This window comes from Mus pahari, unplaced genomic scaffold (genome assembly GCF_900095145.1).
Source record: "Mus pahari unplaced genomic scaffold, PAHARI_EIJ_v1.1 scaffold_12094_1, whole genome shotgun sequence".
Taxonomy (NCBI): domain Eukaryota; kingdom Metazoa; phylum Chordata; class Mammalia; order Rodentia; family Muridae; genus Mus; species Mus pahari.
Window position 1 is genome coordinate 1,681 of NW_018392220.1, and position 12,588 is coordinate 14,268.

Consider the following 12,588-nt stretch of genomic DNA (forward strand, 5'->3'; position numbering starts at 1 on the left):
GAAGTGGGGGAGGGAATAGGGGATTTGGGGGATAGCATGTTAAATATAAATGAAGTAAATACATAATAAAAATTGAAAAAGAAAGAAAAAAGAAAATGAAAAATCAACAACAATCTAACAAGAGTGGTAAAACAGAATGTATGTGTTCACCAATCTTATCCCATTCATTAAAAGTAATACCCACTGTAACAAGTTTAAGAAATGTTCTAAATGATTCAACAAGCAGCTGAAAGAGTCAGATACAGATACTTACACACAACCCTTGGACAGTATCTGCTGACACCTGTGGTTGAATCTGGTAAATGTGGAAGAGGCTGAGTAGGAGAGCGACCCTGTATGAGGACCAGCAGTCTTACTAGCCAGAAACTCTGAGATCTCTCAAACACTGGGCCATCAACCAGGAAGCATACACCAGGTAATATGAGGCCCCTAACACATATATGGCAGAGGATTGTAGAATCTGACTCAGTCAGAAAAGATGTATGTAACATGCAAGGGAGCGGAGGATCCAGGAACTGGGGAGATCTGGTGGAGTGGGGTGTGGACATATTCCTTGAGAATGAGAGGAGGTATGGGATTTCGAACAGTCAGAGGGTGGACCAGAGGGGGACAAAATCTGGACTGTAAAAAAAATTGAATTAAAATTTAAAAACGAGAAATGTTATTGCAATTGCACTGAATCATGGAATATTTGCTGAGAGAGATAATGTGCTTCCAGGGTTATATTCATTTTTAATCTGTAAAAGTGCATTTGAGGGCTACAGGTTAGTTCATATTCTTGATCCTCCTCTGTCTCTAGTTGCATATGTATCAGAGTATGATGTAGTTGTCTATCAATGAAAGGAGAGGCCCTTGGTTTTGCAAAGACCATATGCCCAAATACAGGAGAATGCCAGGGCCAGGAAGCTGGAGTGGGTGGTTTGGGGATCAGGGCAGGGGGATAATATAGGGGACTTTCAGGATAGGATTTAAAATGTCAATAAGAATATATGTAATAAAAAAGAAAAATTGGATTTATTGAAAGCAATTATTAATGTTTTTATTGGCATGGGCATTTGGATCAACTCTGCAGAGAATGTGTTACCTATGCAGAACATCTGAGTTCTGTTCCTCTACCCACATCAGGTTTTCACAGCTGTCTCTATGTCTAACTCTAAGGTCACTGGATGCCTCACACTTTCATCTACACTTGTGAATACACACAAATATTCATATACCTACTGCACACACATACATACGAGTAAAATATTAAAATGATTTTATTGTATTTATTCTAAATATGTTTGATTCTTATGAGTTTATTAAAAATAATTTTATAAAACTTGTATAATAATTGAGTATGTGATAGGTGAGAATGTATGGATTTCAGAAAACACCAACTAGGGTTAGGTTGTCTCATGGTATTAAGTAGTCCTGAGAATGGACTCAGTTCATCATATTTAGCGTTTAGGGACTTAACACAGCCATCTTACTTGCCACAAATTCCCCTTAAAGACATAATTTTCCTTAAAAGTGATTACAGGCTAAATCTATCAGTCTCCCATTTATATGTAGCCAAAACTAAACAAATAATCTTTTGAGTAATATTGGTGTTGTAGTTCACAACACAATTTGAATAATTGCAGTTAACAGTGCAATAACATTTTAACCCACTATATTGCAGCACAATAAACTGGGTGTGTTTAAAAATACCAGATATGAGATTCCTTATATTCTATATATCATGTATCAAAAATCATCCACAAATTTTTAGATATCAGTTCATGTGAACTTTTGAAATGGACGTGTCTAGATCATGAATAAAGTATTCAGTACCATCCTTAGCAGGTTTTTTAATGTAATCATTTGCCTTCTTCATTAATCTAACAGAAATCTAAAATCTTGATTCCAGAATCCACCTAGTACTCTCCAGTTGACCTTTTGCCATTTTCTATTCTCCACTGTGTTCTACACTTACATAGTGACCAGAAAACTTATTGGGACCCATATTTAAATGTATAAACAACTTACTAACTATTATTAAATTCGAGATGGGAATGTAGTATAATGTAATTTTATAGGAGATTAGTTATTAGAATCAATTTGTATATAATTCCTTAAAATGTAATTTGAATATCAACTCTTGGTGACAATGCCAACTTCTATGGATTTTCAATGAGTGAAATATGGATGCTAATGAAGAATGTGTTCCTCAAATGTACATTGTTAATGATCATATTTCAATGAACACTGACTTAGAGAAATGGTAGCTTTTGTTAATGCTAATGAATGTCAGAGACATTCAGTATCCCATTATGTGATTAGAGTTGATAAATGTTGTCTTATTCGAACTGTCATATTCTAGGAAGCAGCATAATTAAAACATATCTCTCCCATTCCATCCTTCCATAATTTTCAGTGTCCAGGACATCAAACAGAACTGCACAAGGAGTGCAGACTCTGAAATAAATAGTTTCATGAAAATATCAGTAGTTTTACTTATTTCTTCCATAACTACAGTATAAGCAGCATATTGACATATCTACAACTTTATTATATTGCATTCTGTTTTATTTTTTATACTTTAATATTTTTTTACACTTACTCGTTATTCCCCTCCTGGTCTGCCCCATGACTCGTCTTTATCCAATATCTCATCAATATCTCCAAGAGGATATTCCTACCTCCCCAACCCGCATCCATTCCCAATTCCTGGGGACACAAATCTCTCAGGGCTTTGGTCTGTCTGTCTTCTCTCACTAAGGTCATAAAAGGCAGTCTTATGCTGCATATCTGTTGGGACTTCATATCATCTGTTGTATGTTGCCTGGCTAGAGGCTCCATTTCTGAGAAACTTGGTTGTCTAGGTTAGTTGACACCACTTGGTCGGAATCCTTTTCTGCTTCTAGCATATTCTTAATTCATCCATAGAGGCTTCCCTGCCTCATCTCCATTCTTAAAATTCTCAGTGTTTGTGAATGTACTCAGGCATGAAATTAGTACAGACAAATAGAATAAGCAATATAACAGAGGAATCCTCAAGCAATAGTGGTAACCCAAATGGTATGTGCTAAGCAATAGTACCCCATTCTTAATTATTAATCCCCAATATTGTATCTGTATTTGAATCTTGTATAAATACAAGATGTATTTTTAATTGTTCTTAGATTTCATGTCTTTTCAAAGAATGTTGATGTGATTCCTTGGTTTTCACAAATGTTTTCTACAACAACATATTTTTGGAGAGCTATTATTTGATAAAATGTCTAAGAGTCTAAGAAGCTGTATTAGGTATAAGTAGAATACTTTGGTCTACCAGAGAACCTGATTTCAAACACCAACACCCATGACAGCTATCGCACAAGTGCATGTAAATGTAACTACAGGGGCTATTATTTGCTCATATGTGTACCTGTACATGTGTTAACCAATTAAAATAATAAAATATTATATATATTTTTAGATAAAATTTTGAAGTGATTTTTCTTATTTGCTTTTTGACATCTAAAACAATTTCAGAATACTTTTGAATTTATTTTCAGCAAAATGTATGTTGGAATATATGACTTCAAAAGACATCTTGTGAATAGGTGGATTCGTTCCACTACATGCATCATGGAAATAAATTCAGATTGTCTTAGCAACAAATGATTGAACTGATGAACCATCTCACAGCCACATGTCTTAAGGTTTTACTTCATTTTGTAGAATGAAAGTCAAAATAATTTGAAAGCTAACCATTAGCATTTTGCATTTTGAAAACGCTAAATAATTATTTTAATAATGAGTGTGATATGTAATATAATAAATATGATTCTTGTTGTATATTTCACATCATTGGTCAACTCTTTTCCCCTACTTCCTGAATTCATATTACATCTTACTTTGAATATGGCCCTGTAAATATTACATACTTAGCATTTTCTCATCAATTTACAAATACCTTTGTCTTCTATATTAATTATACAATTAACATGGGTTTTGTATCTAGTATTCTCATGATCTAATCTAGTATAATATATATTATAGTTGCTTCTTCAGCATTCCTATATGTACATAATATACATAATCATATTTAGGCCAGATCTATTCATAAAATAAGATTAAATTAATACACTCAAAAATTGTGACTATAATTCGATGTATATGTATTTTTACAATAGTTTGATTATTTGGAAAATCTTGTCCAGAATACCTTCAAATTGCAGTTATATTTTCTTAACCATTTCTTTATGAAATGTAATCTACCATGACATTGCAAAGAGTCAACATGGAGGTAAAGGAACAAGGTATGTTTATTTGTTTTTACAAAATTTTGTTAATGATTTTTATATCTACAACTAGTAAATTGGAAAAGTGATGGTTTTTGTATTTCCATTGCCTTTTAATTGAGTTTTTCATCCAAGTGTGTTACAAGGGGAATGCATATGTACAGGATTTATCAGAGCAGAAAATACTCACTTGTCTCATTAGAAATTTCATTTTCAAGGCAAGGGCTACAAACAATAGCAATAGGCTGCCGTTCCCTCCTTCCATAATCTTCTGAATCCAGGACTACAATTTGTACTACACAGAGAAGATGGCATCTGTGAGAAAATTAAACACATGCTGATAATGAGTTTAATACACTTCTGTTATATTTTATATTAGTACATTAAGATTTCAATAAGCTCATTTTATGCACACCAACTGATTAAGATTTCACTCTGTCCAGTGTTTAATGACTAGCTATGAATGTTAAAAATGCAATGAAGTGTTGGATAATTTCTGAGTATCTAGTATTTCAGGCAAAAGAGCTCATATTGATTTGTGTGTAATAACTATAGATAATGCAACCTTAAGTTTTTAGTTAATTATTTTCAATTTTGCACTAAGTGCTGTGAACACAAGACACTTTCACTGAGATACATTCTCAGACAACACTAGCCTTTCCTCAGATCTTTGAAGCATTTTCTTAAATGGTAATTGGCATAGGTGTGCCCATCTCACTGTGGGCAGTTGAGCGAGTAAGCAGTGTTCTTTTAAGATCTATGCATTAGTTCCAGTTTCCAGATATCCACACTTGTCTTTCTATGACAATAAGCCATATGGCAAATTACCTCTTCCTCATCACTTGGCTTATGATCAAAGTTTAATTAAAGCAACAGAGATACAAGTTAGTATTTGAAAAAAATTGAAACAGAAAAATATGTCTGTAAGTCACAGATAACAAATATGAGCTTGAATAAATTACCATTGCAAACATGAGAAACTGTACATAAAAAAGAGTGGATTACGCAGTCAGTGGTTTAATATGGTTGGAAAAGTTAAACAAATCTGTAGTGACCTTGAATATTGAGTGTTTCATGAAGCCAAAATGCTCTCCAGTGGCTGAAAATACTGGAAATAGCTGGATAAAATTAGATTGCTTAAAGTTAACTGAAGATTGGAAGAATTTTTTCTATGTTTTTGATATAATTGAAACAGGGTCTTACCATGAAGTACCAGTAGACTAATACTCTGAATTAAGGTCAGAGTAAATTTTCCCCACTTTCCCCCAACATTTTCTTTAAATTTATGTTAACACTTTGTGATACTTTAAAGACTATTTTGAGCTAGAGTAAGGAAAATGTGCATACTTTTATACTTTATGTTAATTTATTTTAAGGTAGTGTCTTTGTATCACATGTGGTTGGTTTGGACTCACAATATAGGTTATGCATGCAAGAAACCAGCAGACATTTTAAGATCTCTCCCTCTAAAGTGCTTGGATAAAAAGATGAACCACAAAACAACCTGATAATATTTCTGAATTTCATGGATAATTTTCTCTTGATGAATTATACCACTGTCAATATTTAGGGGAAAGAAGATGTTCTAATATCAATATGTGTTCTTTCTGTTCTCTCACTTGTTTTTTTTCATTACCTCTGAATGACTGTTGGACTTGGTTAAGAGCCATTTCTGAACTTTTCTGGAAAATAACGTAATTCCTCAATGTGTGGTATATTGCACTTAATGGATCTGAACATGTTGAACTATGCTTGAATCCCTGGTAAAAATTCTCCCTGAGAGGAAAAGAATAGGGAGAGTGGTAGAAGAAGGAAATCAGCAGGTATGGGAAAAGATGGAGAGCTGTACAGAGGATCAAGATATTGAACAGAGTTATGTAGCAATCCGGGAAGGGTAACTGTGGGTAGCAACCAGAAAGTCCCAGATTCCAGAAAATCAAGGCCCTCCCAGAACCCCACATGAATGACTTTAGCTGAAATACTCTAAGAATGGTGAGGGAGAACACGTGGAGATCATATCCAGATTAGGGATGGCGCTCATTTAAAGAATGGGGCCACCCAACCTTCTCCAAAATTTTAACACAAAATTGCTCCTATTTAAACGAAATTCAGGGGCAATGACTAGAGCAGAGACTGAAGGAAAGGTCACACAGAGACAGCCCCGCCCAGAGATATATCCCACATGCCGAAACCAAACCCATAAACTGGTGTGGATACCAAGAAGTACTTGCTGACAGGAGCCTGAGACAGTTAACTCCTGGGAGGCTCTGCCTGTTCCTGACCAACACAGATGCAGATCCTTGCAGTCAATCTCTCAGAATGAGCACAAGGACCACAATGGCGGTATTAGGGAAAGGTCTGAGGGAGTTTAACAGGCCTATCTTGCACCAATGGGAGGGAAGGCCCTTGGCCTATTAAGACTTGATGCCCCAGAGTAGAGAAAAACTTGGGCAGTAAAGCTGAAATGGGTAGGTGTTTGGGAGAGCACCAACATAGAAGCAGGGTAAGGGGGGATTGTATAGTGGTTTTGCAGGGGAAAACAAAGAGAGGGGGTAATATTTGAATCACATGCTAAGACTTCACAGTTAAAGTACTTCCAATCTGGAATTGCTAGATATATACCTGTTCTTTCGAGATGGCACAATGATTGCACAAAATTTTTAAAGCCAGAAATCTCACAAAGATTGTGTAGAAAAGTAAAAGTCCCATAAAATGTGCCATGAGTTAAGTCTTCCTTACTGGAAGGGAAATTCAGTTGCACTGTGGTGACCCATATTCTCTGTATAAATGTAGATTTCCACATTCTGAAGCTCAATTCAATATTACTGTATGTTTCCCCATAAATGATAATAACATTTGTGGATGACATCAAAATTTGGTTGTAGTTCATTTCAGTTTTGTCATAGAATGAAATCTCATAGACTAATTTTATGTTCACAAAGGCAAATCAAATTTCCTTGTTTTTGCTCTCTTTTTTCAACTCTGATAGAAATTGATATCCTTGATCATCATCTGGGATGAAAAGTCGAACTTAGTTCCAGTGGAAGAAAAGTATGAAGGAAACCATTGCCAATGCTAGAGATGTATCCTTTGGGGACATCTGATAGAGATACAGATATTGTTCATCATCACTGAACATGGAATGGAAAGGTCCATAGGTAAGATGAAGGAACTACAACACTAAGAACAGCATGAGGTTTAGAATACTAAAGAAGCCAGTAAACACATTTACCTGCAAAGAATTAATTACCTCTGACTTTTCCTCTCTTCTCTGATTCAAATGAGCAAATGTATCTACTTCTTTTAGAAACAGCAAGCATAGCTGCTTGACAAAGACATAATAAAATATATTTGCTTGCAATAATAACTGCCATTCTGTCTTTCAGTTTTATTCATGATATTTCTGTGTTCAATGTTCGGAGGAATTTTCAATGTATTAACATCTTGGTCATATTTTACTAATATTTTTTCAAAAGGCATTTATTCCTTAATCCAGAAAAACAATAAAGATTTATCAGAAAATTCCTATACATAATACTGCTTTAGATTTTAGGAAAAAACCATCTTGCACTACTTGAAAGTATTCCTTGTATTCTAGAAGTTGTAATTCACATAAAGATGCCAGAGAATTACTTAGGATAAGGCACGCAAATACTTTGGGAATATCTGCCTCTGTGCCTCTTCCTCTTCAGGAAACAGATAATAGGAACAAATAAATTTAAAAAGATAAACAATGTTTGACAGCTTAAAATATTACCAGCAGTTCAGATTAAAAAAAAAAATCTTATCCTAATAGATACCCTGGTAATTATGTGGCAAAATATCTAGGACTCATAAGTTGAATCTCTAGAGGAAAATATATAGAAACAAAGTTATATTGGATGGAGTTATCACCTACATGCAAAGTGTCTTATGATAGAATAATAATCATGTGGAAAAATATGAAAGAACGAGTTTTTGGAACCACATAACCACTCTTAGAAAAGTTCACTTGTGAAGGTCTCTTATATCTTATGATGAGGGAAAGAAGAAAAACAAGATAAGACATAGCAATAAGTTCCATAAAGATATGGCATAACCTTTATACTATTAAAGAAAAACACTTATAATAATTACAACAGTATGTTGAAGAATTTTTCCAATAGTGTCTAAAGAAAATTGACACTTTTATTCTTAATAGTTAGTCATAAACTAACTAATAGTAAAATGGCTATCTCTACAGGCTTGATTGGAGGTTTTCATCCACTCTAGTGCCACTGAAATGTCAAGAGTGTCCAGGCTAAGAATGGTCTGCCATTCCTTTTCAAAAAGTACTACAGATACTTAAAAGTTGAGTTATAGATGAAATGTTTGTAAAATATAATTCTGTTACATCAATGTTTGTCACTAATGACTACACTTGTAACACCATCATAACTCTGTTATTTCACAGGTTATTGATGATAATCTAAATTTATGACCAGAATGATAATAACACATTTCTGGTGAAAGAAATGATATTTTCTATGTTTTGTAACAACATGAATCTTTCTCTTCTGAGATTTGTATAAAGAAACACTTTGACTGACAGTCAGTTAAGGCTGCAAGTTTCTCTCTATCAACCTGCCAGACTCAATTCTTCATGTCCTCTTCTATTCCTTCTTTCTGGAATCTGTCAACTTTTGGATGTGGCCCATAGCAGAGGGGCTATCAGATCTTTGAATAGTAACTACCCTGGAACTACAAATATCTATATAAGCATAAATCCATTCTCATCCATTAACTTTCTTAATATCTATCAAAGTTCTCCCAAAGAGACATGATGTGAAGAATTCCTAGCCTATGATAACTCACACATGAAGATAAGAAGAAATCCATGTATAGAGCTAATTCCCAAGATATTCTCGTATAGGGTCCTGTAAGCAGAAATGAACACATAGTCTCTTCATTACAGAAATAATTAGGAATAGACTCATACTTTTTCTGATGAAAATAATAGGGTGTAGTTATCATAATTTTCTCATCACAATGACCAAAATTATATTGTATAATCAAAGACATATTTGGGAAGAGATCAGGATTCCTGTTGATTTCATCCATTGCAAATGCCAATGACAAAGCATATTTGTGGTTTTTAGTTGTTTTTCTGTAAAGGATTACAGTGTTTATTATGGACAGATGATTATACATGATCATTTGTACCCAATAGAAACACTATGCTATACTGTGAGATTCTTCATCTGACCTCTAAATGGAAACAAATGGCTTTTGTTGTGAGATTGGATTAACAGGAGAACCTGGAACATAGTGAACACTTTAAAAGTTCATGGGATTATTTCTCCCTTGAATAAGACAGGATATTGACATCATTCCCAGAGATCATTCCAGTCTCTGCTTTTAGTGCTTGATCAGAAGGTAAAGAGAAACCACAGATATAAACAGAATTGTAATTCTGATCATATCTTCAAGTTGAAATTATTTAGCAGTATAGAAATTCATATGTTATCAGACCCTTTGAGTTTATGATATCTCTTGTGTAATTAACTGAATTAGATAAGATAGTGAAAATGTGATTTGTCAGTACATAAAGGTCTCTCTGCAGCAACATTTGGTTCTTATACTAACAATCGCTTATAATCAGTGGCTAATATTCCTCACATGTCCGTTCATATCTATCCTCATTTTCTTATTTTTTTCTCTCTATCTTTTGTTGAAAGAAAATCTTTTCTAAAGATTTACTTTTAAGGAAATTCAAACATCAAAAATGAATTTGATGAATGATACATGTCTATGCATATGATTGTATGTATATGTGCAAGGATTGTTTAGGTCATAAGAGGGCAATACTTTGCTGTAGACTATCCTGAATTCTACTGTGAAGGTATACATATTCCACGACTTTCTAATTTCAAAGAATCATGATATATTCACTCTGTGTACTTATCTATCTATCTATCTATCTATCTATCTATCTATCTATCTATCTATTCATTTATTTATTTTGGTTTTTGTTTTTCAAGACAGTGTTTATCTGTATATCCCTGGCTGTCCTAGAACTCACTCTGTAGACCAGGCTGGACTTGAACTCAGAAATCCACCTGCTTCTGCTTCCTAAATGCTGGGATTAAAGGCTTGCACCATGCCCAGCTCCAGCTGGTACTTCTTATCATTATAATTTAATTTCTAGAAAACGCTCTTGATAACCTTTCCAGTAACACTAATACAACACTAGCATCCTACTGAGAACTATGAAAATAAGGAAAATGCTGAGGTGGCACATTATATGTTACAGTATTATATGCTTATTATATAATAGAGATTTTAGTGTAAATTATATAGAATATGTTCATTTTTTGGAATAAAGGTATGCCAAAGATGGTAGTAATAGAATATCATATTGTATTTGTGTTTATGTTTATGTAAAGAATAGTATCAACTGTATCATTCTTCTCATTTCATATAATCTAATCAATAAACATTAAAGATTCACCTTTATATTTAATGATTAAATCTGAAGTAAATGCCAAAAGTTTCCACCGAAACTGTACCCATATGGTGTTTTCATTCTATAGTCTATAAAATATGCCATTTAAAAATAGTGTTTACTACCACACATGAAAAAATCAAAGTTAATAATTTTACCAATACATAAAAGAAAGTAGAGCATAGACCTTGTGCAATGTTCGAACTACTTCTTACAACTAAACTTAAGGACACATCAGTTACTTAAGGAGTCTGTGTAGCTTAGTTGTCTGAAAGGCTGTATTTAAAAAATCTATCAGCAATCCACAAAAATGGTTATTGATACCATATTGTTAATGTATTCACCTATATTAACTAAAATTTCTGAAAAGAGGTCCACATGATATAAATACCATAAAAGGATCAGAGATTAACAAACTTAAACATGAAAAGAGATGACATGATTCTTAAATAAGAACCAATAAACTAATAGAAAACTCCTGTATCACTGTTCTCAAATGTTCCAACTGTACCACATCACAGAAGTCACTCATGTCAGTGAAAAGGGACATAACCAGTGTTATTGATAGAGGCCCTATTAAAGGAATGTAAACATATCATTAGATCCCATAGGTTCCACAAATTTTTTACTCTAAAGGGAGACTGCAGAATGGTACGTGAATAGTGTGAAGCACAAAGCCACAGTGCTTTTGGAATTTATATTTTAAAACACTTGGATGTCTTTCCCTCTAATGACCTAAATATTCCTTGCTCACATACATACAAAAATGTCCATACAGACATTCATATGAAAGGTGAATTTCTGAGTCTAAAGATCTTCTCTTTCCAAACTGGAAGAAGATTTAGAAGTAAAGAAGTGACCACATGCAATGAATTTGAGGCAGTAAGTTTGTATATATGTAAAGTTCTTGACAACTATATGTGCCATGAATATTACTGGAACGAGCATAAGCTCTAGGAGCAACACACTCATGGAAGGACTGTCAGCAGAGTTTATGACAATCTATTTCCATGTACTTGAAGTAAAACATAATGAAATATTATGGGATCAAATTCAATAAGTCATCACTATCTAGAGGGCAATACAAACTGTTCATAGGAGGGCTTTATGTGAAAAATCAATGTATTCCTCACCTTCCAGGCTTTAATTCACTCAGAGGCCAACTGATTTAAAGAAAAACAAAACCTTCACTGGATTAATTAACAGGGGAGAGAAACTAGGATTAATTTTGTAAAAAAAAAATAATAATAAAGTTGTTTCTCTGTGTTCAGATTTAGCAACAGTACAGAATACTCAAGGATTTGCCTAATCTTCATCATCAGACCACNCAAGAAATATTCTAGATGTCATTTACATGGAAAATACAAATGCACTTACATGACATTCAGAGACTTGTAGAAATGATCTTTCTCCATAGGCATCTGATCTGCTCCAAGGATGAAGGAACAAGTAAATTGCAAAACTTTATCCGTGATTTCATTCAGGTTTATTCTCCAAAAGCACATGGGATCAATGTAATTTGTATGGGTAGGGGAATGTTGGAGAAGAATAAGATTCCCATCAAAATGAACATATTTGTCCTACCTTAAACATATGCAATGTGGATTGTGTAGTGTCATGCATACTAGCACATCAAATATCTGTCTACTTTTATTTCTCTAGTCAAAGGAGAGGTTTGTTGTATACTTACAATTCTGTTTTTTTTTTTTTTTTTTTTCAGATTGCTCCTTGGCCCTGGAGGAATTCTGAAACATTCTCTAACCTGGGGCTCTGGAACTGGTGTCCATAGACAATGTAATATATATAGGTAGGTAAATGAATAAGATAATTCATTATCAGGCTTCATGATTTCACACTTGTTTTTGAATACCTGGA

General features: G+C 33.8%; 1 pseudogene; it reads right to left on the reverse strand.

The window, feature by feature from the left end:
* Positions 1-4,440: 4,440 nt before the first annotated feature.
* LOC110314886 lies at positions 4,441-12,286 on the reverse strand (annotated as a pseudogene).
* Positions 12,287-12,588: the final 302 nt, after the last annotated feature.